The sequence below is a fragment of the Galeopterus variegatus genome, unplaced genomic scaffold (assembly GCF_000696425.1).
Source record: "Galeopterus variegatus unplaced genomic scaffold, G_variegatus-3.0.2 Scaffold6910, whole genome shotgun sequence".
NCBI classification, from domain to species: domain Eukaryota; kingdom Metazoa; phylum Chordata; class Mammalia; order Dermoptera; family Cynocephalidae; genus Galeopterus; species Galeopterus variegatus.
The window spans coordinates 112,304-112,617 of record NW_007733021.1 but is presented as its reverse complement, the minus strand read 5'-3'; positions in this window follow the sequence as shown (position 1 = coordinate 112,617).

The window sequence follows — 314 nt, the reverse complement described above, 5'->3', positions numbered from 1 at the left end:
GAGACTCAGCCAAGAAAGACTTGACAAGGAAGTGGTGGATCCAGCATTTGAACCCAAGTGGGGTGGTCAGAATCTGTGCCCTTCACCCCTACTCTTAGCTGTCTTCCTAGATGACAAGAAGACCTGGACATTAGTATTTTGAAATCTCTGTCTGCTTTTCATATATTGGTAACGTATATGTCACTTTCAGTGATTCAAAGGACTGTTGAAAATGATTATTCTTATTTAATAACCTGAATTTTTAATTCTGGAAACAGATCAAACTAAAAAGTTATAAAATGTTAACATTTTATTAAAATATCTCAGTAAAGCCC